The 18,364-nt window shown below is 38.1% G+C and overlaps 1 protein-coding gene across 2 annotated transcripts in view; it reads right to left on the minus strand.

Moving 5' to 3' along the window:
• The window catches only part of LOC139121628 (G-protein coupled receptor 54-like), a 59,698-nt gene that overhangs the window by 8,823 nt on the left and 32,511 nt on the right, over positions 1-18,364 (minus strand). The window contains exon 1 of one of the 2 annotated variants that reach the window (XM_070686680.1): positions 15,548-15,669. The exons of the other annotated variant lie outside the window; for it this stretch is intronic. The gene's annotated coding sequence lies outside the window, so the exon portion shown is untranslated. Of the gene's footprint in view, positions 1-15,547; positions 15,670-18,364 lie in introns of those variants that run through there. 2 annotated transcript variants of the gene reach the window in all.

Raw genomic sequence — 18,364 nt, forward strand, 5'->3', positions numbered from 1 at the left:
GGAGGTCGACTGAGTAGCTATGGGAAAAATAATTTGAAGCTGGCCTTTGGTTAAGCACATCCCTCGAGTGGTAAGCTTCATTCTGACGTTCCCACTAAAATTGTACTAACCATGACTTGACGGAGAAAAAAGGGAGCTCAAATCTTTGAACTTTGATGCCAATTAGCATGTACTTGGCCTGCAATTTTGATAAGAACCTTCCTCGCCGCACCTTTTGTAGTGGCACTTTCCGGACGTCACTGCAGTTATTAACGTGGCGGCAAAAGGCCTTTGTCAACAGGAAAAAAACGCACGTCGCTCCTCGTTGTGTATTTACGGGCTCATAATTTTTCACCGTGGAGATACTGTATATTCCAATTCCAGGTTCTGTATTATTAACTTGAAGCTAGGTGGTCAAAACGAGCCTTCAATCTCGCAACGTAACCTGTCCTTAATTCTTCGGCTCCCCTAGCCTGGCTATTTACCGAGCATTGGCAAGAAAATGTTCTCAACAGTCGTCGAACACCCATTGGGCCTAATCAACTGCCGAGATTATATTGATTTTCCTAAAAACAAAATATTTTAGGCTAAAGGGATGGCTTCAAGAATAACTGTCCTTGACGGAGGCAAGTTATCGTCATCTGTTTTCCAACATAGTAGCGTAAGAGAAATTTTCCCTCGGCGTTTTTAAATATTGAAACTAATCACGTGGTCTAAGTTCAGATGCAGGCAAATAAAGCAACAGAAAAGTAAAAAAAAACGGAGGCTAGAATCCAATTACATAGATTTCCTAAATTATATTCATCCGCTGATTCAATTTGCTTTCTCTCATTTTCCAGTAATAGTCAATCATCAACCAAACTCTTTCGGTTTACATCGTTTACGGCAGACATTTTGTGGGCAAGTGAACTTCAGAAATGGTAAAATAACAAAATATTTTCTCTCGCTAAGTACCTTTACCGCTTGTCGCCCATACGTACTATACTTATGATTTCGAAAACGGCCGTATCGGGACAAGGTTACATATACAGTAGTATAGTAGAATATAATTGATAACGCAGTTTATTTTGAATGCCAAGCGGTAAGGAAGCATTGAAGCATATGGTTGCAAGGCATAATAGTCAGGACTAATAGGTTACTTACTAGAAACCTGAATATGAAAGGAATACCAAGAAACATATGGATATGTAAATCATGTCACTTGCATGTTTCACCGTGCGACCGAGACAGATCAGTAAGTACGCAACGTGTCCCCTTTGAATATGACAAATAGATGCGACATCAATATTGCTAGCACGAGTCGGCACATGTCAGGAGAGAAAATGAATCGCTTTTTTGTATGACGTATTTCAAATTGGGAAAGACGTGTTGAAATGACAGATGGAGACAAATCCGAAACATTCCATTGTGGTAAAGGTATAATTGTGGCCAGGTAACATTTTATTATGTTCATCTATAGAAAAATCTTTCTTAGAAATGAGGTTTACTGTACAATGTGCAGAAAACATGAACGTCACCTAACGTATGGATATACTTATATCGCCAATTATGATTGGTTCGAACACGTAAACTTCCGCAGAAGTACGTCTGTATGCGCAGCGCATTTTTAATCACAGAATATTTAAATTTTGCAGACGAAGAAATAAATACTACATTCATTACAAACAAGAAAATGGTGATCTACTCGTTAAAGAAGCATTTGAAAGTGTTGTTTTTTTCATGCCCATTGATAATATTCGAAAAGTCTGTATTTTTTCTGAGCCGTGGTGCACGGCGGAAACATCGAACCGTCCTCACCGACGGTCACAAATCTGACGCAGGTGCAGTTTACAATCTCGTGGCAAAAAAGAAAGCCGCCGTTTCGTAGACGACATAACGAGAGACTTGAGTGGGTTCGAGGCTGTGAAATTTCTTTTTAGGGATTCAACACTTTACTTTGTCATGCCGTGAAGACGATGACATCACGTGACTGCCTTTTCTGAGGACATGGTACTTCTCAGGCTGAAAAAACGAAGAAACAGTGACGAAAAGATTTCACTTTAAAAACCACTTGCTTGAGATCAGGTGGGAGGGCGTAAAGGTCTCGGTTTTATGGATCCAAGTTGGAAACGGTGACATCACCTCCTCGTGTCTGTTTCTAATAGACACAGGAAACGATACTACTAACACGTTGCAACAATTCTATATGCACATAAAACAGTTTCCCAACGTGAGCTGTTATTCTTGCGTAGATTTCACAAAGTGACCCGTGAAATGCTATGCGGATTTTAGAAGGGCTTTGCGCGTCTGTCGTGATGAAAAACTTAACGCAAAGCGATTGGTTATTTGATTGAGAGTCTGCTTTCAGGACACGGGTCGAAGGATCAAAAGCTGCACTTAACAAGGAAAACAGTCGGGCAAACCTTGTGCATTACAAATTCCATTAAACTGTGAACGGGTTAGAGAGCGCTTTTATTGATAGATTTTTACTTAGTATATTTCACTAAAAATCAATTAAGCTTGTATTTTTTCGACGAAATTCGCGTGAATGAAATCGTGCCGTGTATCCTTATACCGGTTTTACCTCTGGACACGAAAGAGGGCTGCGACAACGGCATTGATACAAGTTACTTTACAAAAACTATCCTCTAAATGTTTTCAAAGGACAGACATTGACTCGGCTGTATCACCGCTCTACAACAACCGCTGACTAGACGATTTTTGATAGCAAATATCAGTTATGTTCTTGTAGAGGATAAGTATGAACATTGAGTGTGCGACCATTATGTTCAGAACGATCATATTTCCCCTTAATAACGGAAAATTAGTAGGCAAATCATGACACATGGAAAACAGACGTGATCAGAATTACATGATTCCAGATTATCACTGATTGTATACGTTATGCAAGTATAGTTCGGGTTGTGCGGCGATGTATCGATCGCGACTACCCTGCTCCATCAATGAATTTTAAAAGGCACTTGTGTGTCTACCATATTGTATCGTTGACGCCGAAGTATTGGACACGTGGCGTAATTGCTGTTCAGTGCTACGAATTGTCATAGCATGGATCGTTATGTCAAGAGTTCGTCAAATGTTATTTGCATGTGTGTGATCTCTTGGCATCCAAAAGCTACGGGAGCTTTACAGGGAAAATACTAACTAATGATCACGATACACACCTGACTGTTGTTATAGATATCTGTGTATACAAACTGGTTTACCAAGTTGCACGGAGAATTCGCCACTTTCTTCAGGCAACCTTTGTAAGAAATTTACTAACCGTACGTCTGCGAGCATTCCTGTGTGTAACTTCTAACCCTAAAGCACGCATAAACTCGGTCAGTTAGGCAAATCATCTACAATTCTAATTCCATCATATTGTGAACAACTTACCTTTACAATGACAAACTTACACACTGACACAGAAAATTCTACACTAACTTTTTTCCGGTCTTGAGCATTCATCTCTCGACGTTGGGTATGTATACTTTCAACTGTAAAACGGTAAGCTTACGCATTTCGCCCGGAAATTTAAAGGTGGGGGACCGTAGGGACAGTCCTCAAAGGTCGTCTGGGACCCATACAACCAATTTAAACGCTGCATCCACGGTACGTTCTTGGTGAATTATGAAGTTAAAATATGTTTGTCATAATGTACATCGAAAAATTTAAATGTTGCAGCTGTGTTGACGTGGTGCATCTAGATATCATGCATGAAATACATTCATTTTAAAAAAAATGAAGTCGCACATGCGCAGTTCCGACACCCCTCCCTTTAATAGAAACAGTGCAAGATGAACTTCTACTGTAATGTCACCGGTTAATGTGCTGTTAAAAATCGGATAACACTGAGTAGTCCTGGACGTGCAAGCGTTAATTTGGGTTGCTAAACTAGTGCGTGCCAGACACCTATTTTGCTTCCATCAAGGTTGGTCAACATCGGAAAGATAGTGATGTTTTAGTAACCATTCCTATCTTTCGCGATGTTGACCAACCCGTAAAATCCCTGATAAGTCCACGGATTAGCATAATTAGTTGTGTTGACTAATTAATTACAGCATGTGTGTATGAGAGATATACGTCCTTGTAATGGAGTGTAAAATAAATAAAGAGTCACAGAGGCTAGGTTAGGTTATATAAACCATTTATTTTATTTATTCCGATCATTCAGAGCATGAAGAAAGAAGAGAAAATGATAGAGAAAACTCAGTAATACTTATTGGGTCGCCTGTGGTGGCACTGGTGTCAGTCATTTCTCTACTCGTTACATCTGCCTCAAATCAAGCAATAAGCCTTTGTCGATGCCAATCACAGGTAACTTTATTCTCGTGTCTCTACGGTAAATTTATAGCTTTATCAACGTGTATTATGCAAATTATATTCGTTTATTATCCAATTATCCATTTGGAATTAACACCTGGTTACTGATCGGTTGCACTCCGATAGGCAGACAAAATGATATCGCTTGAAAGGACTTTTATTTCACTATAGTATACTGAGTGGGGTATAGTTTGCTAAGGTATATACTGTCTGTGTTCTGGGACTTCAAGTATTCGATGAATGATTATCTCCATTTAGTATTGCTAATATTTAAACGATAAAGAACGCAATACAGCTAGCACAAAGCGTTGCGTGATTTAAGGGCCATTGTCTACAGTCAAAACCATTTGTGGTGCGTTTTCCAATGTTAAGTAATTTACATGACACAAAACAATATTTATCCAGTGCCAGATTTTGTCTCCATCTTTTTGTAAAGACACTTTGAACAACTTTCTCCTGGACGATTGAAAAAGCATATGAGTTCTGAGCAGACGATGCATTATCAACATAGCTGAAAGTTCAATCAATGCGGGTTGTTAAATATAAATTTATTATCTTGTCTGACGACTGCGCATTATTTCACCGTTGCGTCGGTGAATATAGATAGAATTCCATTGAAAGAGTACCATTCATCTGCTAACTTTCAAATTCAGTGCTTATAGAGCTTAGTCACTGCTTTTCAAGTTTTCTAATTCCGAGGCTGTCTTTCCAACACGTGCGTCGTTGACCAAATGTTTTCCATTGATCTCAGTTATGACTGAGATGTTGATGGGAAGGTCAGAGAATCAGACTTGTGGCCCGTACCCATTTTTCTCAGTGACGGAGGACACGCTACACTTTTTATTTGATATTCGAGATGCAGTGTAGGCAAATTACGTGTAAAGGGACCCCTTGATGAAGTAAAAGACAGCTTAGATTCACGCTTTCACGTGTAAGGTAATTTCAAAAACACGCAATCATCTAACTACCTGAGCACACTCTTAACTTGTGATGTAGAACAGGACAAGTCAGCCACTTTAAAATGTCAACTTTAAGAACTCGCTAGGGTGTCAAAACAAAAATAGACAACGTCAATTAAAACAATCGAATTAACCCTTTGAGTGCTGTAAATTTTCCCGCTACAATTTGAGTGCAAAAGGTTACCGATTTTTTTGAACTTTTTGTAATTTTTTTGATAATTTTGGATCAAAGGGCCATAACTTTTCATAGTCTACAGTTTTTGTAATGAAAATTTTGGAAAAAGTATGAAAAAATTTGTCTTGGTATATTTTATAAAGCCAGCAAAAATTTACTTTGGCGCTCAAAGATTTTTAATCTGAACCCCGAGGGGGGTACTCCCAGAATGATTAAATGATCTCATGCGAGTTTACAGTTTGAGTGAACACGTGACATGTACAGGTCAGTATAGCCCACTCAGAACAAACGCTCGCAGATAACATGATAAACAGTACTCATATCAGGGATATTGAAAATACTATGATCCATCTACGATTCAAAGGATTTGCTGTAAAAGTTGGCCCCAAGTTTCGTAAATAATGTGAATTTTTAAAGTCTCTTGGTACATAAGAGATGCGGTAAAATATTATTATACATAAATTACAAATAAATTGGTTTCAATGAGACCTACTCGTCAAAAAGAGAGATATCTATCAGATTAGTCAAACATTCTTAAATCCATCAAACCATTCTTAAGTCCAACAAGTTTCAGGGAAACTGTATGAGAATGTACCGCAAGCTTGACCTAGATTATCTACAACAGAAATCAGACAAAACACCTTCAAGTTCCTGCTCAAATTGAACAACTTCAATCATCTTCAATCGCAGTATTAGGGACACACTTCATCACGAATTACTGACATTTCAATTTGGAAGTTTTGACCAAAGCGTCGAATGATTGAGATTTGTGGAGCACACCGCTGTGAATTGAAATCCGTTTATCTGATTGAGTGCCAGCCTTTGTCGCCATCATTTTCTTTCAAATGGGCAAAACCGGTAGCAATATGTCGACGGCGTAACACGTTGTTCGTGAAGGACTAATCGACTGCGAAGAAAATTAATTACCCACTTCAGCGACGAAGTCATCAAAATGACGGTTTTCGATACAACCTATATCTTAATCCGGCAATTAATGATCCTCTCTAGACATGCGATTGACGTTTCTTGAATGGATCATGGCCGTTCACCGCGTTATTCTCTCGACGCTGACAGGAAGGGACAGAATCAATAGAACCAACGGGTATTAAATACTACGTTACGTCATAAACCCAAGAGATACAGTATATGGTTACGTGCAGTCGTGGTACTTGAGGCCACGTGCTCATGGCAGCACGTTTACCTACACAAAATCGAGAATTTAAATATTTCAAACACCGTTAAGGAACCTAGATTATGTACCAGGTTTAAAGAGTCTCTTTTATAGGGCATCATGCCAGACCATACCGATCGATGACATAAGATTTATTTAGACACGCTTGTATGTATCATATATCCGCACGCAATTATGGATGGATGGATGGATGTGTGTATGTGTGTATGTGTGTATCTATGTAGATATGTATTTATCTGTATGTATGTATGTATGTATGTATGTATGTATGTATGTATGTATGTATGTATGTATGTATATATGTCTGTCTGTCTGTCTGTCTGTCTGTATCTATGTATGTATCTATGTATGTATCTATGTATCTATGTCTCTATCTAATTATCTATCTAACTATCTATGAATGTATAACTTTTGCAATACTAACACAGTGACGACATATCATAAAACCGTGTATTTCCAACAGCATTTGGAAAACATTTCTAGGTGCGGTTCGAACCAGATATGAACTGAAAATGCTCACGTGTTCCATTATATATTGCATTTATGTGCAAGTTTGAACCTTTGCTACATGTTTGCAACTTCATTGAAAGTGTTATGATCAACATAATGAATTTCACCACAGATCAATTCTAAAGGTCATTAAGTATTCAAATATGTAATTAGCTGAAATAAAAATATTAAAGTTCTTTTACTGCTGTCATTGTATCACCACTTTATATAGCAAGTGTAATTACCGTTGGCCAAGTCCTTCAAGCCATATATGCCGAGCTGTGAAAGCTCATTAGACATGCTAATTATAAATTAGCTGACATGAAAATGTGAAATGACTTTTGATATTGTTTTAGCCTGGTATAATCATCAATGTACAAAGCATATTTTGCCAACTTTGATCAAGTAAATCCCAGTATACATCCATAATAAGCAAACTTCATAAATATGTAAATTAGGATTTGGCTGAAGTAAAAATGCTTAATGATTTTCAATAATGTTGTATCATGGTCTCTGCAATATATGTAGCAAGTTTTGTCAACTTTGGTCAAGTTGATTCAGATATATATCTCTAAGTAGGAAAGTTCATTAAATATGCAAGTTAAGAATTGGCTGAAGAGAAAATGCTTGATGGCTTTCAATAATATTGTATTATAGTGTCATTAATGTACTTAAAAACTATCTCACTGTTGATTGACCAATCAGAGTGCTCAATTCAGGGTGTTTTATTTACTCGTAAAGCCTTGGTCACCAAATTCCAGAAACGAATGACAGCGCTGTTGTAAAGTACTGTCCAATCAAAAGTGAACATGTCATATTCTGTGGACATCTTGTACGTTTTTTCCCTAATATTCAACTTTGGTAACACAGCGGAAACCAGCTGCAACACAAAATCTCGGTGGTACAAACATAAACTAATGTGCCCTAGGGCATTTATAGGATGTTCCATTACATTGGAAGGCTATTTCACAAATAAAAGTTTTAATTCATATCCTAAAAATGTTACATTTACAAGGGGGACGGTTGACGTAGACACATTGAAAACGAAAATATATCAGTTAGGGGCGATAGTTTTTAAGTCGGATAAAACCCTCGTACTCGGGCTCTTCTGGTATATAAAGTCCAACCTTACGATAAAATGTCGAGGCCTGCGGCCTCGACATTTTATCGTTGGGTTGGACTTTATATACCAGAAGAGCCCTCGTACTCGGGCTTTATCCTATACATAGCAAGTTTCATCAATTTTGATCAAGTCAATTCAGATAAATATCCCTAATTATAAAAATTCATTTAATATGCAAATTAGGAATTGGCTTTAAGTAAAAATGTCTTTTGATTTTCAATAATGGCTATCCCAGTATCTTTGATGTATATAGCAAGTTTCAACAACTACAATCAAGTTAATTCAGATATATATCCCTAATTGGGAAAGTTTATTAAATATGCAAATTCGGAATTGGCTGAAGTAAAAGTGTTCAATGACTTTCAATAATGTTAAATCATAGTATCTTTAATATACATACCAAGTTTGGTCGATTTTGATAGAGTCAAATCAGATATATATCCCTAATTAGGAAAGCTCATAAAATATGCAAATGAGCAACTATCTTTCATGTCACCCCTTAATGGTTCCCACTGCTGATATATCTTCCCTGATGTGATCAACATTTGTAGCAAATCTCATCAAATTGTGTGTAGTCGTTTTTAATGTATATCCGTTTTTTCTATAATCATAATTATGCAAATGAGCAAAAAGTATGCGAGCCACACCCACCAAAAACTAACCAGTATTTGCCATTTGCTTACTGAATCTATGTACTAGATTTGATTCTGATCTGATGAGCCGTTTTTGAGATATCGGACCAACAGACAGACAAACAGACAGACAGACAGACAGACAGACAGACAGACAGACATCGCTGCGACATATGCTCACGTGTGTAAACACGTGAGCAAAACATTGAGATGCACACTCCGGGAAAACTCGAAGTTGCATTGCTACCATTTTAGCAAGTTAATATCATTGTCGGTTCCTAACTGTCATAATTCTGTGGTAAAACGGAAACATCGCATACAGTGTCATTGATTGACATTTAAAAGAACATTTAAGAATGGTATTACGATCTTGAATGTTAGCAAAGACTAACGAGTGATCTACAGTGTTCCGCACACAGTCATTTGTAATGTGAAAGAAAGCCATGGTCCGCGTTAAGTCCAATGTTAACACTGTCAAGATGGTCAATGATTTTCAGTTCATCTACTTCACGTTCACAGCCATTTCTTTATCAAGTCTACCTCAAAATTTCATTTCAACCAGGACACTCCATCAGGGATTCCAGTGTTACAGTAGCAGTTTTGAAGACACACCATTCAAAACCTGAACAGGTACGAGTACGTCATAGCTGTTCTATATTGTTTTTTTTTCTTTTCTATATTCTGTTTTTTTTCTGATCTATTTTTCATGCGTTACTGTCAACAGACTACATAAGAGCATCAAGTGCCTTTCCAATATTATCCTTGGCTTTGCAATTTTCTGCGACTGTTGTGTGTTTTTCGGGTTCACTCGTCAAACATCTCGAACCTAATGTTTGATTTACAAACTCCGTAAATGTGATGCCAGATTCGTGCATTTGTTAAAACATTTTAGTGTTAGCCCGTCTTATTTTACAACCTGTCTTCAAGATCCATTTTCCCGGAATGAATAACATTGCCTTTGTTCTAATCCATCACAGATATCACTCGTAGTGCCATTTGTTGATTAAGTGTAACCTCTCATCGGAATTTCCTTTTACAGTTGATAACAGTAATAGAAGCAGCATATTATAGTGCTGACACGTCACGTGATCGCCACAAGCTAGGATATCAGTGTTTAGTATGGCAATGTAATTGAGAAGTTGTAGATAAGAGACAAGTCCTCTGTTTACACCGGAGACAGTTGAGAATCAATCCTTTTGATTACAACTACTGACATATTTTTACACGGGCTGAAGTGCTCAATGTCAGATTACATAGCAACGCTGAATAGTGTTGCACTTACTTTCATGAGGTCAATTAGACAGGTTGACAAATACCATTTGCAATACTCAAATCACCTTTAGAGATGATGTTTTGACCTATTTTTGATTACCAGATGAGAGAAACATACATCTTGCCTGGAGTTAGTGTTTCAAAGCAGCATTCTGGCCATCAACGTGTCTTTATCATCCCTTACGGCGTCACAATGCACCGGTCCGGAGAACTGTTTGGAGGGCTCCAAAGACAAAGCCAAAAAGAAACTGGTTCTCAAACGAAAGTTGCACTTTTCCTCCATTCGACCAAAATTCTTATAGCATAATATTTCGCGAAAAGATGTGGTTGAACGATAGTGAACATTTTCTTCTGCTAGGTTTGTCTGTTAATGTTGAATGAATGAATACAAACCTTTGAAAATTTTGAAAAGTAGCTTGAACGATGTATACTCTTCTGTCCTACCATACAATGCTGTTGTCATGTCCAGGACAGCCTGTACTCACCTACAAACTTGTTCAGTTTATTTCAGGGACATTAGAATACGCCTCAAGGACAGATATTCGGACTCTCAAATTTGCACAATTTTTTCTGATCCACAACTTGTTGGGGCTCATTTTAAGGCTCTTGGAGTAAGAAACGTTTTTGCCACCTTAGTTTTCGAAGATCAAATTTTATATTTTCCAATAGAGTTAACAAGGGGTGGCGTCCATTTTGAATTTCAAAAATCCATCAATGTTAGGTAAATTGTTTTTCTAGTACCAAACTGTGCACGGTGACCCCTGATTTTTATTCTTGATTTGGTATGAGAATGGAGGAAAGCTTGAACAAAATTTTAAATCTTTCACTTTCGAGGCGCATACTACCTGAATTTCAAATTTCAATTTATTTGAATGCAACGTTTATGCAACACCTGTTCACAAAAGCAAATGTCTATTAAAACATTCTGATAACCATCCTAAGGTTTCCCTTCTTTAATGCTTCTCTCGTTCTTTCAATTTTAAAATCTTTTTTTAACTCTCTCTCGTTTGTTTTTAATTTCAGATTTTTGTTTGTCATGATCCCATAGTATTTTTTGAGCCGTGAGAATTTCGTCTCATATCCTTGTATGTTGAACATCATGGAATACCGTAAATCCATGTTATTTTGGAATTCAATCACGCTTTGTCTGGACTACGTCATTGATGGATAAATTATTCTCTGATTGCAGCAAATCGTGCGGAATAAATCCCAGTGGATTATTCATGCGAATGTCCAAATGTTTTAATGAAATTCTACAATAAAAATGGATGTTTTCATGGGTAGATGATCTTCCCCCTACTGCAATTATGAATTGTGACCAATCGGGGATTTCTGTTTTTCATTGAGCAATTTATTTGTGATCATGAATCGATTGACAAAATATTGAACCAGTGTGGTGTTTTCCAAAATTTCTAATCTCGGCGGCAAAGGTTTAGATTCTTTCTTCTACTTATGGCGGGTCAAGCAGCAATCATTTATTAACCGCGACGCCCATATCATAGCCGATTGGTGCAAATGAAGGTGTGTTCAGCACTGGGATCAGGACATTCACGGAGCCGTATGAAATACATCATGGAGCTCCGGGGGAGCTACTCCAAAAAACAGAAGCGTCGTCAATGAAGGTGGACCTACGACCAGTGTTCGGAATACGATCTCAGGTTTCCATAGCTCTGGTGACCTGGCTGACACAATGACGCTTAGGAAATACGCATGGTTTTCGTCGACCGTTCACCTAAATTGGTATATTTGACGTGAAGATAGGCAGACTTACAATGTGAGATTTGATATCTAGAAAACAGTGGAGACAGCTTTGAGCAAATCTGATGGTAATTTATTCGGTATGAGGGAGAATTTACCTTAACGTAATTCTTATAAGCTACATTTTCGCACGGTGATACCCTCACGTTTATTGGACTATCGATTTTTCATGTCAAAGATATTACTTTCATCGTGCAAAAACGCACCCTTGGGACATACAATTATTATAAGATATGATGATAATTTGCTACATTACAGCTGTTGAAGACTCATTGTGAAAGGTGAAAATAAAAAACCTAAATCCTAGATGTAAGAATTGACAGTTCTTTTCTCTCAAAACCAAATTATGTCTATTTATAATATCAAATACGTAGACCCTATACTGTTATATTGCTGCTTTTCACTTAAGGCCGACTGCATTTGTTCTGGGAATATTTTTAAAGAAATCGGTTCATATCATCTGTGTAAAAATTGTGTGACATAATTGAAACCTTAGATTTTTGAGTTGCTTTGATCTTAAAGTTAAAATATGACTTGTGACGCAAAGCAATCGGAAAGATATGTATTCTCTTCAGGTTCATTGGAAAGCATAGGAGACAATGGCACAGGCATATGTTTAATTAGGCTGTATTACTTGTAAAGATTTCATTTTCCTGCCTTTAATTTAATGGAAACAATAATTAGAAGACACGCCGAGTGCTGAGACAATTTCCTCTCGTTCAAATTTTGCATTGGCAAAAACTTGATCTCAGTTAGGGACGGGAAAGTTTAGTAATATTTGCTTCAAAATCAACTTCACGGAAGTTTCAGATCAACTTCACTTCTATTGAAGTTCTCTCGTGAAATACTATAGCCTATACTACGGCAGTTTCAACCAATTTCTACATTGTAATGTAAAGAACAAAGCGATTCCCTTTTGGGAACAAATCCGGTCTTCTATACAAAGAGAATACAAGCCAATGTAGTCCCTAAGGATAAAACCAGCTTTCTGGGCACTTGTCATGATTACATTCCTTGTGTGTAGTGTTGGATTGTAGGACTATTTGTGTTTACCTTCTGTAGACAAATATCGCTTCTTTGCTTAAATTCATGTCTTCGCAGGTATTTTGGAGGTCTTTCGTTCAAGTTATACTCTGTTTACCCTGTTAATTCTACATCATATTTTGTTAACAGTTCTTAAGCCCTGCATATCACATTAAGCTTACTTCTCTCCCCTAATCAGAACTAAATTATTGGGACAAACGTAACACTTTGTATATGGTATAGTTTTCATATCTAAAAATAGGATAAGGAACAATATTGATAAATGTTCACTGTGACTGGTAATTAGGTAACGCACCATTGTCACTCGAACAATGCATCTATGTAAACATCCCTCGGGTACCCGGGGACGCAGTTGACCTATAACATGAAGTAGATTGGATAGTTGTAACAATACTCGCGGATTTCATTTTCCCTTTCTGTCGTAATTTCAGTGAATATTATTGAAAACCGCACCTAATAAACGCTGGGTTAGGATAACTGTCGACCCAAAATATCAGTCGATGTCTATTGCCTGCAAACATATGGTTCTTTTTCTACGAGTAAGAAGAACTGCCAAGTGTATTTACAAGAAACACAAAGATAACTGAAATCGAGCTTCACTGATTTTGGCGTAATTAAGTTCAAGAAACCAGCGCCGCCCTATGGTGTCTTTCCAGGCTCTGGTTCATGCGCGGAATCCGATGTCAAATCGACGTCTGTGAGTCTGTCGTTCGGTTCCATGTCTACAGACTGTCTGACTGCGTGCATTAAAATGAAGTATTGTACGCAGACGTCGAGGAATGCTATAGAACTGATTGATTTTTGGTGTCTGCAGATCTGTAACTGGCATGACCTTGAACTTGTTGAGGTCGAATTGTTTACACCCACGATAGGGTATGGCGCACGTGCTCCGTCACAGACTATTGCACATGCTATATTGCCAAATGTACTGAACTGTAATTCCGCCTGTCTTTTCCTGGTAGAATTCAATATGTCCAAAAGGCTGCCACTTTGTTACATTTTTATGTTTGGAGTCATTACTCTGATCTTGCTGTGGGCAATCTCGGTACAATGACAACTTCCATGTGAATAAATTATATGTTGTTTACAGAACCAGCAATTATTTTTCACGATATGATCTAATATGTCTATCATGTGGCTATTTTAACATCTTTCCTGAAGCCAAAACAAATATAAAACCAAATCAATTGATTCAAACTAGGAAAACTACCAACCCATCATGACATGCTCATAGACTTCAGTTTGTTTCGTGGTGCGATCCAAGGCAGCTTTTGTCATCTTGTTCATGTCCGATACCCTTAACTTGTTACAGTGTAACGAGCGATTGTTTCATGGGACAAAGCAATATGGCTTTCTGGGATATATAAATATACATATGTTGTACAACTTCACACAAAATCATCACTATGAGATTTAACGTACTAGTCTTACTATCAAATTTGTTTGTGTCAATAAGTCACTTATTTGCATATTACGTTTGTTATAAGGCTTAAACAGTAGCATGTATATTTGAAAATACGGGCTTACGACAGTGAGTTGATAACGCGTAGGAATTTTATTATTTTTACATGTGACCATCTCTAGAGTATTACTTCGATTGCAAATATCAGACATACATGGACAGTCACGTATTATACGCCAATTGGCAATAAGAGGGCAATTGCAAGGTCTAAAAATAAGAAAGTGATTATTTGTAGGTAAAATATTCAAATGTTGCAGATTCTTGCTTGTGTTTGTAGTACGTTACTACCAGGCGCCAAATGTAAAATAATTATTTTACACATTAGAAGAACATATTCATACGAAAAGGGTGTATTTGCATGCATTTATCAATAAAAATAAACTACTATAGCATAAGTATAAATAAATCAATACAGACATAAGTAAATACATACATGAGTGAAAAAACATACATATATGTGAACCAATTCACACACGACATGAAGACAGACACATACATACATACATACATACATACATACATACATACATACATTCATACATACATACATACATACATACATGCACTCACGCACGCACATACATACGTGCATACGTACGTGCATACGTGCATACGTACGTGCATACATACATACATACATACATACATACATACATACATACATACATACATACATACATACATACATACATACATACATACATACATGCATGCATGCACTCACGCACGCACGCACGCACATACATACATACATACATACATACATACATACATACATACATACATATACACACATACAGGATCGAAAAGTTTACATGAGGGGAACGAAGTACGCATGCGTTTATCCAGTCGCACACACACACACACTCACACACACACACACACACACACACACACACTGCTACTCGGAAAAGTTTACATGAGGGGGAACGAAATACGCATGCGTATAAATAATCTACTCGCACACACACACACACTGCTCTGAAAAGTTTACATGAGGGGGAACGAAGTACGCATGCGTATATCCACTCGCACACACACACACAACAAACACAACACACACATTGCTACTCTCTCTGAGATACACACACTGACGCGACGATCTGCAGGCCCGGAAGTGCCACACCGGGGAGCTCACTCCCAACTCGGACTCTACGTACCTCGCGGCGTCGAAGGCTAGTGACGATGACAAAGATGTGCGACACTTTTTCTCTTTCTTGCCTTTGTGTCGTGAGTCGGGTTCGTACAGGGCTTTACACAGTGGTAAAGTGGTAGCCGGCCTGAGTAATACTACACTGCTTAGAGGCCCCGTAAGGGTTTCTGACTTAATGGTACCTGCCATGCCGGCGAAGTTCTGCTGGGGTTAACGGCCCAACCCAGGCCAATAAAACACTGGGAGTCGTGTATTACAGCTCTCTGCCATTCGGCTTATATTCTTTAAAGCCCCAGTATTTGTAACTTTTAACCTTTTTTATGTTCGAAATTACATATTATTCTCTTACATCCATCGTGAAATGTAGTTCAGTAAAGAAATAAGCCAAATTTGTGCTCCTGTAGTGACATACAAACGCTAAATATTGCCCGATCGAGTTGTATTGCCGCGCGGGTTTGTTGACAACTTGTAGGCTGTGCACGTGATCGAGAACGCCGATACTGATGACATCATCGAGCCTGCAACATTCCTGGGGCCTTGCCATGCCACGCCACACTGCCTAGGTAATCGCCCATGGTCGCCGGCTGAATGACCTGCGAATGGTTTTATTTTGTTCTTCTCCGTTCAAATACGTACTGCTACTGTGTTTCAGAGGATACAGAACTTTGGCAGAGGAGGCTAACATTCTATTCTGGTACCGTGTGCGTTATATACGGATTATTCAAACTGCAGTCGGCAGTGCACCGATGCGCACCCTGCAGTTGGTCACTCAGAACTCCGGGTACCGATGTAAAATCAAGACGACACTATATACACTTGGCTCACTTCTGTATGCAAATAGCTATCAAAATTGAGTAACTTGAAGTAATAAATCTCAGCTGATAGTCGCTTTAGCGCCAAGGTGATTCCGAAATCGAAGCAACATAGTTTGGCAATGTGTGGTAGGCTGTCGTATGCAGTGAACGCGCGCGCGATGGCCTTGGCAGCAAGTAAGGGAACCGTGAGTATTTATGACCTGGGGGTCATTCAAAAATTGAAAGTTATAAGGGGGTGCTCAAAATGTTTTTTCTTTGTCTTACTCTGTCCTCAATGACATAATGATTAGTTTATTATATATATTTTACTCTGATACATATTAAATAAAAAGAAAATAAATATAACAGTACAAATAAATATCAACTAGATGAAGCAAGGCAAAAAACTACAAGTAGCTGCTACTACTAGCAATACTTATTATGAAAGAGAAGATAGTGACGATGAGAATGATATCGTTGTTCATGTACGCAATGGCACCAGCGACATTAAAGATAAGGACCAACAGTGGTGATGATGGTGTCACACAGTAGTTTTCTGCAGTCGTTACCAGGGTTGGAAGGAGAGGCTGGGTCATGGAGAAATGTTCTCGACAGATATCACTATAAGTGCAAAGGATCTAGGACTAAACTGAACTGTTGTGAATTCATCATATTAGAAATGTATATTTTATTTGACTTGAGTTCAACAACCACTTGGACATTTAACCATACCATACTGACATGCTACCCATCCAAATTTAACAATACTATATGGTCGGGGACTGGTTATTAGGTGAGCTTTTATATCTACATATTGTTACATGCGCTCAGGTAAGCCAAACTTTCTGTTAGAGAGGGGGTTACTCAAAGTCATCATGGTTGGCTGGGGTGTGACTCAAAATTTCGGAGTTTCAAATGTAATTCCTCCGACCCCCAGATCGTAAATAATGACGGCTCCCTAAACAGCTGTGAACGCCTGAGTCAGAACGATCGGGACCAGTATACGCACTGCTGTATCTCAGCGAAAATTTAGAAAAAAACAATGGAGCTTCTGCTAAGAAATTTACAGACTCTTGGCTCTTGATGCATCAGTTACTGAACTTCTATACTGGTAAAAAGGCATTCTGAATACAGCGGTAAATTTCCTCCCAAACGAGAAAGAATAACACGCGGGCATTCTGCAATGGACGCTGTCAATTTTACCTTGCTGCAGGCCCCAAACCATGGCATCTCGGCCCGACCCCGCTGCACTTGTACAGTCTACTACCTCCATGTAGTACAGCGTTACAGGACTAGTAGCCGGCCATACACACAAAAAACAACGTCGCAGTGTAAAATCCGTAGGTCAGAACCGTTGATCATAAATTTTCAGAACCAGTGATGTTTAAAAGTTTTGTATTGATCTCTTCATTTAGGTTTAGGGGTACACCATTTGATTTCTGGGGGGGGGGTATGGAGGATTTTGAGAAAAAAAAAATTGTCGCTAGGTGAGATAGAAGAAAAAAAAAATTGATCCTGTCATGGCCTGAGAAAAAAAAATTGTCATAACAGACAGAAGTGAAAAAAAAAGTTGTCACAATGTACCAGAAATTAGCAAAATTTGGAAACCCTATTCTCATTTATTCTTTGCCGGCGCGCCGCCATAGACGGCGCAAATGTTTTTTACCACAAGCAATTCTTATGTTTTTTTCCCCGCACTTACGATATAAGCATGCACTACATAGGTCTACTTTACACCTCAGTACACTCAACGTTTTCCTTCCCTTTTCTGACCCAAGAAATCATATTTCAGGATTTCTGTTGCAATATCTCAATTGCATAGGCACTATCTAAAGGGGACTTTTTGACTTCTGTAAATTGTGAAAATTTTAAAACACAAGACAGGAGTCAATAAACTAGTGTTAAAATCAATATATTATTCTCTCAATATAAATATATTAGGAAGATGTACAAGTTGACAATGAAAAATTGAGGAACAACAAATATAATGAAATACAAGGGAGGAGGTCACTAAGAAAATTGAAAAGTTC

This window comes from Ptychodera flava, chromosome 21 (genome assembly GCF_041260155.1).
Source record: "Ptychodera flava strain L36383 chromosome 21, AS_Pfla_20210202, whole genome shotgun sequence".
Taxonomy (NCBI): domain Eukaryota; kingdom Metazoa; phylum Hemichordata; class Enteropneusta; family Ptychoderidae; genus Ptychodera; species Ptychodera flava.